Consider the following 15,513-nt stretch of genomic DNA (forward strand, 5'->3'; position numbering starts at 1 on the left):
TTTAAGGTCCCTCCCAACCCTAACAATTCTGATTTTAGCACTTTTTTCATCAGGGTAAAGTTACTGGAGACAGGTATTTTGTTTGAAGGGACAGGCTGGGCTGCTATCGTGTATCACATACAAATGCCAGAGAAAGTTTTCTAGAAAGCCACTATTTGTTCTCATGTAGCTTGCAATAGTGAAAATAAAGCATTTTCATATCACAGAATGCCTTAAAATATTCTCAAAAACCCCCCAAACCTATGGACTTCTAATTCCTGATCTGTTTCACATTTCTACTTAACCTCTCAAAAAAAAAAAAAAAAAATTGAAAAAGAACTGAAAATTAATTGAAAATCTCATTCAAAGAGAATATTTTTATTTCCTGAAGTGATTAGTTTTAAGTAAAAACCAAACACGAATCTGCTGTGTTTTATAGTCATCGGAGTATCCAGGATTTGAGTTTCATGAATTAATGCCTGAAGATTTTAAGCCTTCTAAGCCAAATCCACAAGTCTGTTCTCTTCATCACCATTGCATAACTCAAATCATTCGAGGCATTTTACTGAGGTGAAAGAATCTGTATGTTCACCACTAGTTCTGTAAACACAGGCATTGAAAATCAGTCATTTTATATTCTTACAGGCTTTGGGGAAAATACACTTGCTGATCACATAAGTAGAGTGAAAAGGTATTAATAAACCCATTCTGTAGCACTAATAAGCCCATTCAGGTAAAGATGCAGCTCTCGGTTAGTAGCAGCAGGACAGCTCTGCTGGAATTAACCATGGGCAGAAATGGTTTTCATCAGTGCAGCAAGCAAGAGAAACAATTGGTAAAACTGGCACGTGTATGAATTTGTCAGTCTTCTCATGTCCTGCTCTGCCTTTTGGCAAAGGGCTGTCCTGTATGCTGGAAAACTCCCACACAGCAAAGCTGTTCCAACACCAGATGGAGCTGAAGTCTAACTCTACTAGAGAATCCTCAGACACATTCACAGTACCAGTGCAATCATATTTCATATATTGACTAAATATATTTCCAGACAAAGCTTTTTGCCAAAACATCAATGCCAAAAGCTTTCTCCGTATGACCTAAGAGATAGAAAGTCTGCCAGAGAGTGGTCTGCTTAAACCTTCAGTCTTTTATACACACAGAGTAAAATGCCTTTTGTATCTTTTTTCTTTGCCAAGATTTGTTGCATCAACACTTTGTAAGCCCATATATTCTAAGCAGAAGAATTACATTAAGAAATAATTCTCTAAAATCAAAGAGACAGTGTGCACACAAACTACAATTTTATAGTCCTTCTTTTAATGTATTTAACAAACACCAATGGAAATCTAAACTTAATGTTTTATTGGAAAGCATATTTCTCCATTACATAAAGCCTCTGAACAAACAATTCATACAAAAGACTTAGTGTCTGTGTGTGCTCGTGTGGTTTTTAAGGCTAAACTGAGTGATACTATTTCTCTGAAAATGCATAAACTGCACTTGCTCTGAAATCCTATCAGAGACCAGACAGTTTTATGGCCTTCCAGGCTAAGCATTTTCTGCTTAGAAATGAGAAAGGACTCTGCACCCCTGTGACCAGTTTCATGGGTTACTACTGGCTGTTCTCACTCTCATTTGCTCAGATGCACTGGTGCTGTTACCAGCAGCTGTGACTTGGTAGAGGGCACCAGAGTCCACTGAAGGTGCCAAAAATGCACACAAATACCACAAGGGAAAAATACCCTGACATTGTTCATTTCTGGATTCTTACCCTACTGTCCAGTACAAAGAAGGTGAACAAGAGATCCAGGCAGTCACACGAGAGCCCTGCAGCTGATGGTGATTAGGTAGCTTTCATAACTTTCCTCCTCCCGTGTCAGCCAAGAAACAGGAGGGATCCTTCACTCAGCAGAGCTCCTGGCTCTCCTGAAATGATAGCTTGGATGAGAGAACTTATTTAAAGATGCTCAAAGTCTGCAAAATCGAGGCAGTAACAACCTCAGATGTTAAATACAAAACAGTATTACACTTCTGAGGAAACCATTTGCAGTAACTATGTAATACCAACGTTGTGTGTTTCACTCCTCTGTCTCTCAGGTTTCGTGTAAGCTGACAATCAGACCTATTCAAAATCTAACCAGGAAACACTGCAGTGCAGTGAGGTGAAGTAACAAGTGAGTCAATGACAGGAAGAAGGACAGACGGACAAGTTCTGCTCCTGATGTGGTGCTACAGCCACAGACAGCAGAGTGTGATAACTTCATTTACTGAACAGGCAAGTCAGCACACACAGATTATCAGTTTCAAAGGCCAAACCACTCTTTGTGCAAACGACAGTAGTGCTCCTCATTTCAGCAGATCCACAGCTGCACACAGGAGGGCTTGGTCTGACCCCGTTAAGCTGACTCTCAAACAAATGGAAACAAAAAGCTTTTTTCACTTTGCAGGTCAGAGGGAGAAGATCACAGAATCAAAGTTGCCATGCAAAGAGGACAAAGTTATCAGCTGAGATACCCTCATGTCAGGAAACTGAACCTTTAAGCATAGAAATGCTTAAATATTTTTGTAGCTCTTATTTCTTGACACCATTCTTTGTAGAATGCACAGAGGCAGTAATAAACATGCATTTCAGGAACTCTCCCTTTGTTCTAAGTAATTTCAGACTGGCAGGTCTCCTTTAGATGGATGCTGGCTGAATCACAATGAAGGTCTTCTCCAGCAATACTTTATACTAACATAATCCAACTAAAAGGAACTTAATTGGTGTGCAACATTCTCTACAATTTCAACATTTTAAAAATGAATAGTCTCAGTAAGTACCAGATGGTGACATGCACTAATTAATCAGGCCTGCTCTATGAATGAGCATATTAAAATGAATGCACCTATTAGACATGTGTTTTCAATGCTGCATGCTGCAAAAAGCTCCCCTTAAATGAATGCTTGCTATATTCCTGAGTAATGTGCACAACTGTGCATTTCATCATTTGTAATTGTAATGCTACCACTCTTTGATCTCTTCTTAGATCACTAGATGGTACAGATTCTCTTTTGTTTGTGCTCCTTCAGAGAAAAGGCATTTAGCTTCAGCGTTGCTATCCATGAAAAGTGGCCTGCAGTTCTTTATGCTGCAGAATAAATTGCATTGATCTGCCCACTTATCAGACAACAGTCCAATAAATTGCTGCTCAACAACCCCTGAACCTCTCACCATCGACAGGCACATCCTCAGACTGAACAGATCAGCAAGGGGAATCCAACCTGTGTGTCCTGTCTTAGAGTGCCCAAGCACCACAAAACCACCACGGCTTTGGTGGTTTTGTCAGAACCACTTACAGGGTCAGTCACTGAGCATCATAAATAAGTGTAAGTCTAACATAAGAATAAAATGATGGTTATTTTTTGCCAGTATTTGATTTCTGTCTCTTTTAAACTTTGACATAGTAGTAAACATTTTAAGAAACTTTTTGAGAAAGTGAAAGGCTTCACAGAGAGTCCTGCTGGGGTGGCTGTAGAGACACTCCATCTCCCGGAGAATGTCGAGACTTTGACTCAGGGCCATTGAGCCATCTGGCACAGGTAACTGGGACCACAAACAAATGTGACAATGGGCTAATTAGGGGCTTTTTTGTCCTTCATGCCATAAAAAATAAAATTCTTCTTAAATTTTACATCATTTGTTGAACTTCAAAAGAAAGCAAAACCCCAAGCGAAGCTAACTGACTTCTGTTAGATATATGAAGTGAAACACAAAGAGAGAGGAGCTTCACAGAGAAATTACAGTCCTGATTTGAAGGCACCTTAAGAAACACACTGGTATACATTCAGTACCTGGAAGCACCATGCTTTGAATAATCTTCCAGAGCTTAATAATGAAATACAAATAAAGCAAAAATACCCCACAATCAAACAAAACCCCAAAGCCCCAAAAGAAAAAGAAAAAAAGAAGAAAGAAAAAAAAAAAAAGGAAAAAATGCTCTATAGTAGAGCAGAGTGATTAAGAAACTTGAGTAGCATTCACATAGATCTTGCAGCACCTCACAGAGGTAAATGTGTTTTACAGTGCAGGTTTTTGTAGAGAGGAACAGCAACTCCCAGTCTGTGAGAGATCAAAGTTGACCTTGACTCCTGATGGCTCAGCTCAGTCCCAGCATTTATTTCACATTTATTTCACCAGCAAAAAAAGTGAACCTAAATAATGGCAAACTGCATCACAGACTGGCAAAATTTAATTTCTAAAGTGGAATAATATTCACCAAATACTAGATCAGTGTTTTCATGAGCCAGAACTGTGACTACAGCATTACCATTTCTCTTAAAAAGTTTTATCTCGGTGCAGCTAGTTGTTTGGGATTTTTTTGCTTCCAGTCAGAACCAATTGCCCTGGTAACTGTGTGAGGCTGCAGAGTGCCAGTTGTGCAGAAAACACAGAGAAGCTGCCATGGATACTGAGGAGGCAAAGCTCTAGATTAAGAACTTTCCAGCTTCCTTTAGAAGCCCTGTGCTGCTCAGATATAAGGGGTCTGCTGGATGTCCAGGACAACAGATTCCCTTCTACCTGAAGTACTGAAAAAAATCCTAGTTACACACTTGCTGCAAGGCACTATGAAACAATTAGGAGAACAACTTCAAACTATTTCTGTTTTTAACCTCTCACAATATATTTTCTCTCCTTTAAAAAGAGTTTAAATTACATAAATATTTCATAAAAGTATATGAGCAAAGGAAAACCTTGAGATTTTATGCTACCTGAAATCTATAATAATAAAACATGATAAAAATAACAAGTGAGCTGCAGCAAAAACCTGCCTAGGGCCAGACAATCTGCAATGCTTCAGAAGTAACCAGGCATTTCTTTACAGTTTACCCAACCCAAATAGATCATACCACAGAGCAGGGAAAAGGCAAGAAATATCCTCAGGATCTGCCCAGATAATCAGATTAGATTCTGCTCCATCACACTGAGAATGCAAAAAACAATAATGTCACATTAGGTGTTGATGCTCAGCAAACCAGCCAAGGCATGAGTTTGAACATAAACGAGTTCCAATAATAAGAGATTCTTAGCAGGAGAAAACTGTTAAAAAGATTTATCTTTCTTTTGGAAAAAATGATCATTCAGCATTACTAATAGCACTGTGCAGGCATACATAGGTCATCATAATGATCATTCAGACAGTGGTGCACAGTATATTCTTTAGGAATACTTTTCATTTGTAAAGAAAATTAGTTTTCTTTTTTTACTTACTAAAAAAACTCCACAATCCTGTAAGATAAACCAGACTTCCTGTTTGTTTGCCTTGCTTCCTAAAAAGGGCAGTGTGTAACATTCTACAGTCTAGCAGCAAATTAAGGGTAATCACATCAGTTGACAGAAACCAGCATGATAATGATAATTTTAAAAAGAAAATCAATGCATTTACGTTTGTCCCAGCCCTATTTAAGCAAAATTATGTGAATTAAGCCCTTCACAACATATTAAAAACACACTGGTATAACTGTACCTTGACCTAATCTAATTATCTTTGGCTTAACTTTCCTGGACTCCCTTGAAATCCATCCCTTTGACCTTTTTTGCCTGTTGCTTAAGCACATGAAAATATCTAGAAGAATAAACTTTACAAAACCTTTACTAAACCTCTCCAGAATCTATTAACAATAAACAAAATTGAATACCTGAAAAACATTCTACCTTTTCTATAAAACATTCATCACCTTTTCTATAGTTAGAAAACCCAATAATGGTTGGGGTTACCCTTCTGCTGAGCACAGCTTGAGAGTGAAACCAGTGTGCATCCTCCCTGTGTTATTGGATCTATCAATTCTGCAACTCCAATTTACTCAACACTCTCTCCCTTGGACTTACTGCAACCTCTGGCTCCAAAGATCTTTACACAGAAACCCTGATGCAGCAGAAACCACAACTGCCAGAAGGATTTCAATTTAAGTTTAGCAAAGTAGCTTGTGGCCAGCAAAATACAAAATAGTATTAGAAAGGATATGATTAAAAAGTTTCCCAAGACAAATAAAACACCGTAGTGTGAGGAGCAGGTAACTCTTGTGAGAATCAGGGGATTGCAGCCAGTGTGAGAGGACAGCTGCAAAAAAAAGAAGATAAAACAGATCATGGAGAAGCCAGATGATTACTCTCAATCAGTCTCAGCTCCCTCCTCAAGATCTTTACATTAAATAGACCTGAGAGAATTAAGTTTAAAGATAAATGGCTGATAAAGATATCAGCCATTGCTGATTTTATGAAATTATTAAAGATGAGATAAATATTAACAGCAACAGGACAGTGGGGCTGGGCTGTGAAAAGCCAAGAATTGCAGAGAAGTTTTGAAAAAGTTGCTGCCAATTAATCACTGTAGGACATGCAAATAGTGTAACACGTCACACAAGGAAACCAACAGAGTCTTTCAGTGTAAGAAAATCAATGACATGATTTACTGAATATTGTGTTCAGTTCTAGTTATGATATCTTGGGAAGAGACAAATAAAATATTATATTAAAAGATGCATCACAGAAAGAAGATAGCATGGGTGTTCCCATTTGGAGCCTATCTCAAACAGTATATTTAACTCAGTAAAAAGAAAATTATTCAATACAAAATGCTTTCTGAAAGCAGCTGGCACCAGGATCAAGAGGTCAACTGGATTCAGAGAAGGATTAGGTATTTACACAGATTATGAGACCACGACAGTTGTATTAGGTGCAGTAAACCCAAAGGTTCCAGTTACAGTGCTTAAACAGAGGATTAACTATTTGACTTGAGTAGAAAATTTGCTCATTAGCAGACGATTCCTTTCCTGTCTATTTAAGAAGCTTGGGCAGTGTGAAGGACAGAGTGGCTGCTGATGTCCAGCTGCCAGCTCACAGCCAGCCCCATCTCAGTGCACAGAGCTTCCCAGGGGAGGTGAGGAACCATCAGGCACCTCTTGGCAGTCTCCTCATGCTCACAGGTCCCCCTCTCCCTCTTCAGCAGATCTGGTGCATCAAAGCACCACAGAATACAAGACACTGTGCTAAAGATGCCTGTTCTGTAACTTGTCCATCCAACCTCCACTACACATACCTTCCACTGCATGGCACATCCCTTTGTTTAGGATTTTAACTACTTAACCCTTCCTTTGGCAAGGCCCTTCTCCAAATGAATCTCCATGAGAACATGATTCTGCTTTTTCCATTTTATTAGCTTCTCCTCTTTCTTTCAGTAGTTTTAATTTAAAAATGAAGCAAAATACCTAAATGGTAAAATAACACATTAACTCTCAATGTTAATGCCTTTCTCTTCTCCCACACTTAATTTTGTATCTCAGCCCTGGAAACTTTTTTTTTTTTTGAGTTTATATTGGGCAACTGGGTCTTCAGCCTATAATCTACTGGGACCAAGTGAGTGTATTACACTATGTATTACACATGTACTGCAACAAATCCATAGCAATGGGTAAGTAAGGTGGTGGTAATTACAAAGGTAGGGAAGCCACATGGGAGTATGGCTACAAAAGATTAGAAAAAGTCAGGGTAAGATGACAAAAGAATGATCTAACAGGGACTTTTCTTTACAACTAACCTAAACAATTTAACTTTGAGTCACAGATATTACTAAGTTAGAGTGGAAAACAGATAAAGATAAGTCACATATTGATATCTCTTTAATTACTTGGTGGAGCAAGTGAAAACTCCTTTGGCTTCCCATTCCACAGCAACCATCTCCACCCACTGCTTTGTACCCTGTGCCTTGTTCCTTGCATCTATGATCAAAGACATTCTAATGTGAGGATCTCTCTGATAATCTTGAGAAAGTAGCTACAGGTAATTTTTTGGCCATCAAAGCAAGTTCAAGCAGATTATTCTCACCCAAACTACTCTTCTAATTAGAACATCATTTTTTCATCATAATACACTACTTTACCAGGCATGATGAACACAAGCAATTCTGTAAATCTGTAGTCATAAGCCACAGCAATGAGATGAGTGATGAGATGGAGGTCAGAAAGTCAGAGCTACCATTGTTTATGAGTGGTGAAGTTAAAAAGAAAACAATGATGCTTTACAGCAAATATTCTTAGGTGCTCCATACGCCCTGCCTGGAATCCATCCCCACTCAAACAGGAAGCCACCACTGGTGAAAATGCTGTTAGGAATAAGAAGCACCATCACAGGTGAAATTTTGTTCAGAAAAGCAACTAGCAAATGCCCAAACTGCATGTTTCCAGCATTCATAATGAACAAGAATTGATTCCTTACTTATCCTGATGATGAAAGTGCTGTGTCTGACTGTCTTCTGGGATAGCACACCCCAAAAACCAGCTACTGTGCTATTACTGTGCTCACTGTAGGTTCTGTGTGCTACCCTGCACTGCTGCTTGTGTAGTGCCTCAGTAACTCAAAGAGAAACCAAGGCTTCCAGCTTCTTTCTGCTGCCCTGATGGAGTGTATCCACATGTTCTGAGAGTTTATTTTACTCCATCAAATCTGATTCCATACTTAAAAAGAATCCACACGTGGAGGAAGCTAGACAAGTGAAGGCATCATGAAATAAAATCAAGGACAGAATCAGAAAGGAAATGAAATATAAATCCCGTGTTAGTTTTATCTTTACATTTCAGTGACTGTTTTTTTCAGCTACAGAATTCCCTCCATTTATTTCTTAAAAGATTAAATAGTCTTAATTTTCAAAGACAGATATTTAAACCTGTCAAGCATGTAAACCACTATGATTTTTACCCCAGTGCTGTAAGAAGAAGAAATGCAAAGAAGGAAATGCTTCTGAGCAGACTGACTTCATGCAGGCAAAACCTACCCAAAGAACCAGGCTGCTCTATGGGCAGCAGGAGCATTCAGGCCCTGCTGGCCCTTCAACAACAGAGGCAGCTTATCTATCACCAAGAGCAACAGCATCCAGAGTTGAGCCTGGCACCCCCTACCAGCCCTCCTGCCAGCCCAGGAAGCTGCTCCTTCCACCTGTGCTGTCAGAGCACTTAGATACTAATTAAGAGGCTGCTGATCATACTTGAAAATAACAAGCTTGAAATCCAGCCAGTGCTGATTCCTGGGTCAGAACACAGTATGAAACAACACAGCTGAAGCAGTCCAAACATGGTCTAGCAAAGGAAGGAGAAAGAAAAATCAACAGGAAGGATTGTTTTCAGAACTGGTACTCTAAGCCTTTTAATTCTTCTTTATGGATGTAAATGTTTTCCTAATGGAGTTCACAGGCAAGCATAAATTTTGCTACATGTGCTTGGCAGAGTCCTAAAAATGCAAATCTTATTTTTATTCAGAAAAGCACAATGGGAATTTTCTATCCCTGTACTGCTAAGATGACTGAACACTAACCTACAGGGGTCTGCTGGTAAAAGCAGAATCACACTCATCTGAATTCCTTACCTGTCAAACCAGGTTTTTAGTGCAGTGTCCCTGGCAGCACACAGGACTGCTCTGAGTCCACCAGTGTACAGGAATGGATTTCACAGAAACACCCTAAGCCCAGTGCAATTACATTTGGTCTCTGCCAACAAGAACAAAAAATGAAAGGCTTCTATTACCTGCCTTCTTGGAGGGAAGTTCTACCCCTGCCATTCATAACATTTTAAACTAAACCATTTTAAACTAAACTGTTACCAATACTAAGAACCAGTGTAAGAGAAGTTGAGACCATGACCTACAAACTTTTCTTTCTGCTTTTTTCTGTAGAGAGTAAAATAATTTCCTGACTTTCATATGGATTGCAGGGAGAGAAAGGCTAAAGAGAAGAGTGGAAAGCCACACAAAAAGCTGCATTTTGCCAACTGCAACTGGGTACCAACTTCCTGTACTTCTGTTCCTGCAGAGAATCCTTCCAAGTCCAATATAATTTAATATGATTAAGAAAAAGAACAGTTTCACAATGTTAATTAGCATTGTGTAGCCAGAGGACAGACTGTAGGCCTGTATCTCTAATGTCCTATGTTAAATTTGTTCTCTAGACATAAAAGACTGGTACATTAACCATGTCTTATTTTCACACATTTGTCTTCTCTGAGAAGCCTGGATGAATTGTACTGCACACAGTCTGAAATACTCAGCAGATGATTTAGCTTAAATCTCAAGTAAGACAAATTAGAGAAGATCTTCACTCACTGCCTTGGGAGGTGTGGGCGATGTATTACATTTGGCAAGTAACAGCATTTGGAAAAATTCAGTTTTTGCTCTTCAGCCACTGTACTCTTTAATTACCTGCTAAAGGATGGAGAAACAAGAACTGGGAAGGAGAAGCTTCACAGAAATAATGAGCAGGCTGCTTGCTGAAGGTAGGCAACATCATCAATAATGTCTGCAGTGCTGACCTAAAGAAGGGAAAAAAGCAGAGTCCTCCTCCTGCCCATGTGTTCCCTGTGAGCAAAGGAGCAGTTCTGTAGGAACCAGATTTAAGTAAAATGTGATGCTCAAGCAGGAAGTTCACCACTCAACTGAGAGGTTTCATTTTGTAGGGAAGAATTAGTTGAAGCTATATAGAAAATAATGCAATAAATTCTGCCTTCAATCTCTATGAACCTTTAATATGCCAGGATCCACAGACAAACGGAAATCTCAGGAATCATGCTGCTTGGCATGGCTAGGCAGTTCCTGATGCACACTTTATTTTTACACTTCAAAAATAAAGCAGTAAGACATAAATTCAGAAGAGCTGTCAAATTATTTTTTCTAAAAGTCCGAATTCAATTTTTCCTGTGAAGAGCAGGATTCAAAAACTCTTATGGTTATTATTGTCCAAGGACTGTAATTTTTTTAAGCTGTGTGGCTGGGTTTGGTAAGTTAGCCCACAAGAACGTGCAGGATACCTTTGTTTTCTTGCAGATGCAAACATTGGGTTGCTATGCTAAGATTCAGCATTACTCCTGCTGCTCAATATACTGAAACAGAGCTCAGGCAAGTACAAGAGTTTCTTCCAGTGCTAACTGTAACTAAACATTTAATTGCACATGCCATTTATGACAGTTTCTTTATTTTAAGGATAAGAAGGAGAGAGGTTAGAATACAATGAAGTTATGAGCAAGGACTTCCAAACCCAGTCTAAAATTATCTGCAGCTTTGATAGATCAACAAACTCTATTCTATCCTCCCCTTCACTTCTGTATCTTTAGAAAGTCTTTCTTCTTTCTCCTCTCCTCAGACTGCTCATGTGCTTAATCTGATAAAAATTCTTTAAGGATGTCAAGGGGATAAATACTGCTATTAACAGCTGCAAGTTTCCATTTGCCTTTTAGAAATGAGGGGACTACACTTTGAGGCATTAGATTCACTGTTAGGTATTTGCAGGATGTGCTGTTATCAGGGCCAATAGCAGAGGAAGAAGTGGATCCTAAACCATTTTGGTACTAACAGAAGGACCCTCCAAATGGTTTGCAGAGTGTGTTCCAGAGGCATTGCTCAACAGTGTTCATATTTGACACAAAAGACATTCAACTCTGTTCCAAAACCAAAGCATAAAAGCAGGAAGTCCTATTTATCCACTCAAGGTAACTGATTTTAACCCACTAACTTTCTGCAACTTAACTCAAAATGATGCATGAAAAGAAGTATTCTTACCAAATATTAAACTGAAGCATTTTAACAGGAAAGAAGGGAACATACCAAGATTCTCAGTGTTTCCTTGTCACCAACAAGTGCAGCCTTAGAGCCCCAAGGAGCCTACAGTCCCTACCAAGCTGCAATCAAATTAATAAAGAGCAAGTACTGCTTCAAAGAAATGATGGGTACTTTATTATGAGCATTGATAAAGAGACAGCCATCAAACCCTGCCCTGCTTTATGTTATAAAAGTTCATATATTTATGTGCAGCACTTGTACTCTAAACATTTTTTCCCCCACAAAAAAGGAATGTGGAGAAGGGAGGAGGAAAAAAATTGTTTCTTCCGTCCCAAGGAGGTCAATGTACCAGGAAAGCCAAACTTGTGCACAAACAGGCCATAAAACAGACAACACCAAACCCAGAACTTTTAAGAGGGAACTTTTTCAGATAAGTTTTTTCTTTGAAAATTTCATCTGAAGTCTAAAAATAGTTTGCAGGTACTACTGATTTTTTGATCATTTGAATGACTTGAATTTGAATTATGATAATTTGAAGTCATTAGCTTTTAAAGATCAGGATGGATCTGTTGCTTCTGACATTGGTATGAAGGCAGGCTCAAAAGGCTGCACACTTTCAGCATTTTCAGAATCTTATAGTCACAGCACCAGAAAGCCATGGCTGCTTTGCCATGGTGAGGCATTGTGCAGCTTGGAAACTCAATCCATCTGTGCACAGCTGCTCTGAGCTAAAATACCAGGACTGAAAATCCTGCCATCACCCCTTGCAAGCACTGCATTTCTAGCTGTATTCTATGGCATGCAGCCTCTTGATTAAGCCTTTTTGACTTAGTCTATCAATACAACTGTGAATTAAAATAGATTATTGTAATGCAGGCTGACAATACAAAAGCCTGTTCACAAGCCTTAAAGAGAAATGATAGTGCAGAACAGCTTTGACATAAAATTACAAGCCTAATATAAAAGCTAAAAGATGTAGAGTAATAACAGCTGAACTCCTCAGAAATCACACAAGCAGAGACAGAAGTGAGGGCAGAGCAAACCTCCTGCCAAGGTAACTGACCCTCTGCCTCTGACATTTTTCACCCACCTTTTTGTACCAGGAATGCCACATCTTGTCTGAGAAAGACTCTGCACTATAGCTTTGGTTTGAAGATACCCAAAAGATACTTTGCAGTATGTATCTCTTCAAATAGTATGCTCTGGACATACTTCACCATTCAGATGCTATAGTTAGAGGGAAGAACAAAAATAATCTAAGGAAATGCTTATTAATATAGACCCAGCTCCTTCCCACATGCCTTAGCTGGCAAGTAGACCTAGTGCTGGCTGAACAGGGTGCTGAAGCAACATTAATAGTAAAAGAAGCTTATTGTTCTGGTTCCCTCTAGTACCAGTCAGGTCAGACTGCTGTCAGATGTACCTGACTGCTCTCAGGTGTATGGGACAAGTCTCAGTGGAGTCACTCCAAGCACACACCATGCTTTGAAATACAAGGCAAAATGAGAAGTGGTGCTGCCTTTCACTTCCCTCAGGAAAACTGCCTCTTGCAAACAGTTCTATAATTTTCATTATATCCTGCTTGATTTGCTTTACCATCTAGACTCCAACAATAGCTGACACATAATGGAAAAAGATTTTTCCACAGGCTGGTTCTAATTACATGAAATCTCATGTGAGATAGGACATTTAAATAAGGAACAACTGCAGAGTCCAAGATAATCACTACCAAGACACGAGGCTTTCTGAGAGCACTGGGAAAATGATGCAGTAAGCATTACAGAGCACTCCAGTCACGTTTCAACATGAAAGTAATTTCTTCTGTGGCAGAAGGAGGATTAGCAGCTATTGCAATCAATGTTCAACTCTGAACAATTATGAAATATTATCCCTTCAACTGGAAGTTTCCTAGATCTTTGTTAACTGCAAGATACATGCTTTAACTTCTGCACAGGGTTACTTGTCTGTTTACAGCTGGGGTTACTTATGTGTTCAGCTGTTTTTCCATGCTTGTCATAGTAAAGTCTGAAGAAAAAATTATTTAGATGCTAGGGATTAAGAGACTTTCAGTCACTAAACAGAATCTGTGATTCTAATTGCTAAAGTAGACAAGTAAAACATTGTTAAATAGTAAAGCATACATTAATTCTCTATTACAAATGTACTTGAGTACACCAGCAAATATTCAAAAATTTTATTTCAGCACAAAAAAAAATAGAATTTCTTTTCCCATGTGTGTATTCCAGACTCCACACTTGCTGCAATACAATGCACTAATTACCTGTGCTAGTCTAGTGAACAGTGCCACGACACTGTAGAATGATTGCTCACATACAGAAGTTGAGAAGTAGCAGCTACATGACCATGCTGCAAAAACATTTTCTAAATGCAGCTCAAGTTATCTGTGCAGCCACCTTGAAGAACCCTGTCTGAATAGATCTAAATCAGAAAAGAAAATGCTGAGAGATATGAAGGCTGTTGGTAAGAGAGCAATGCAATTATTACTACCTGTGAAAATATTTAATTTACATTTATTAAAGAAGAAGGAATTGAACTTGTACATCTTCATCAGTGATTGGTTTTGTTAGCTGTATTTAGGCCCTTATAACACAGTTGCAGGCTAAAACTGGTTGAAGATCCTCACCTTTATGTCCTCTCACCACTTCTTGTGGACTGGCTCTGCTGTTCTCCTGACACCTCTGAACAGACTCAGCTTGCAAACTCCAGGTAATCAACCTGTGGATGGGGAGGAAGAGTAGTTTTCTGCCAGTTCAGCAGGTCAAATGGGCTCATGAAGATAAGCAATGAGCACCAGATGTTCAGCCCCAGAGGGGACGATGCTGCATGGCTACGAGCAGCAGTGAGGCAGTTGTAGCTGTTATCCTCCACACCCCAAGAAGTGGTGGTCAGCAGAGATGTCAGCAGATGAAAAGTTTGCATCCTGGCATGACATACACTGTTCTGGAGCTTTGGCCTCATACTGACTTACTGTGCTGCACAAATTGTTCCATTCTGCTCAAGTAACTAGTAAGTGCAGCAGGAGTGGATCAAGGGTTGGACTTGATGATCTCTGAGGTCCCTTCCAACCCAGTCAATTCTGTAAGTATACTGTCAAAAGAATTCTTCAGTCATTTCAAATTACAGGAGGAACATGTTACAAACTCTACAGCAAGGGCCACGATGGCACCAGCAGATTCCCTATGGCCTCTTTGCCTTGGGAAGTATCAGTGGCTCAGACAGAAGACATGAACTGGTTTTACTGCTTCTTAGGATACTGACCAGTGTTCTTCACGTGGGGCTCTGGACTGGCATTATCCATTTGCAGATGCTCTTAAAATAACCATGTTAATTGCTTCCCTCCCCCCCCCCCTTTTTTTTTCCTCCTCCTTCCTTTTTTTCCACAATTCCTAACATATACCTTCTACATTGGATACTTCTGAAATACTAAGGTATAATTTTACATACAAACTAAACAAAAGACTGTTTCTTCCCCAAAGAGAGTAATATTTGAGAACTTGCTAGTCTTGATCATGAGCTGAAATAAAGGCTGATAACAACAGAGGCTGCACAGCACATAGGTCACAATGACTTCAGTACTGATAAGAGAAAGCAAGATGAGGAGTGGTTCCTGAAGCTAGGGCATCCATAAAAGCAAATGCCAGTACTGCAGTGCCAGTAATTCAGCAGTATAAGGACAGAAAAAAACAGGAGACTTCAACAAATTGGATGTGATAGCTCCCACTTCTAGTGCTGTATCCCATGGCTACTGAATTACTGAATCATCAGTGACTGTTTTATGTAACACTCCTGATTTGTTATCGAAGTTTCTTCCTACAGAGCCTGGTGGTCTCATTAAGACCAACATTTACAGAGCAAAGGTTTCAGATGTTACAGAACCCACTGTGCTTTCTAAGATCCACCTTTTCTTCTTATCAACTGAAATAACACTCCTTGGCCATGAA

General features: G+C 39.3%; 1 protein-coding gene across 2 annotated transcripts in view; it reads right to left on the reverse strand.

Annotated features, from left to right (window-relative positions):
• PEAK1 (pseudopodium enriched atypical kinase 1) overlaps nt 1–15,513 on the reverse strand; it is a 106,235-nt gene that overhangs the window by 36,238 nt on the left and 54,484 nt on the right. The gene's annotated exons all lie outside the window — the stretch shown is intronic.

This window comes from Calypte anna, chromosome 10, assembly GCF_003957555.1.
Source record: "Calypte anna isolate BGI_N300 chromosome 10, bCalAnn1_v1.p, whole genome shotgun sequence".
Taxonomy (NCBI): domain Eukaryota; kingdom Metazoa; phylum Chordata; class Aves; order Apodiformes; family Trochilidae; genus Calypte; species Calypte anna.